Genomic DNA, 900 nt, shown 5'->3' with positions numbered 1-900 from the left:
TAGAGGCGGCAGGCTGCAGGTAGTCACTGGGACTGACAGCGGCAGTGGCAGCCATGCTGGTCTCTGGATCGCTCATTAGGACATCTTCCTCCCTGGCCTCCGCCACCTCCGCCGCCACCGAGAGCCTTTAGCAATTCTCTTTTCTAAATGACACAGCATTTCAACTCAAATCTGGATTCAGATGAAACACCTTCCCATCCTGAACCTCCTCCCTCTCCTCATCATCTCCCCCACCCTGACCAGCCCGAGCCCTACTTGTGTACAGTGTATATTGTATAATAGACAATTGTGTCTACTACATGTTTAAAAACATATTGCTTGTTATTTTTGAGGCTTTTAAATTAAAACAAAAATCCAACTTTATTTTTAGCTGTAACTGCTTGAGGTATGTTTTATGAATTAAGTGACAGATTTGTTATCCTTTATTAACGATGTACTTTGTTGGTCAGCGCTGGGCTGACAAAAACTTTTTCTTGCTAATAAATTTAGTTGCCTGAGGCAAAATCTGCAAAAAAAATAAAAATAAAAAAAATAAAAATAAAAAAATAAAAATTTTGATGACGTTTTTGTAGCAGAAATAGAAAAATTCATGCTAAATTCATATAGACTTTCATAGGACCATAAACAGAGAAGGCGATGGCACCCCATTCCAGTACTCTTGCCTGGAAAATCCCATGGAAGGAGGAGCCTGGTAGGCTGCAGTCCATGGGGTCGTTAAGAGTCGGACACAATTGAGCGACTTCACTTTCACTTTCCACTTTCCTGCATTGGAGAAGGAAATGGCAACCCACTCCAGTGTTCTTGCCTGGAGAATCCCAGGGATGGGGGAACCTGGTGGGCTGCCGTCTTTGCGGTCCCACAGAGTCGGATACGACTGAAGAGACTTAGCAGCAGCAGCAG

At 43.6% G+C, this 900-nt stretch overlaps 1 pseudogene; it reads right to left on the bottom strand.

Moving 5' to 3' along the window:
• Positions 1 to 55, bottom strand: part of LOC104992565 — a 1,799-nt pseudogene extending 1,744 nt beyond the window's left edge.
• Between the last annotated feature and the right edge of the window lie 845 nt (positions 56 to 900).

This window comes from Bison bison, unplaced genomic scaffold (genome assembly GCF_000754665.1).
Source record: "Bison bison bison isolate TAMUID 2011002044 unplaced genomic scaffold, Bison_UMD1.0 scf7180017864217, whole genome shotgun sequence".
Classification (NCBI taxonomy): Eukaryota; Metazoa; Chordata; class Mammalia; order Artiodactyla; family Bovidae; genus Bison; species Bison bison.
The sequence above is the reverse complement of the archived record's forward strand: the minus strand, read 5'-3'. Positions and strand labels throughout refer to the sequence as shown.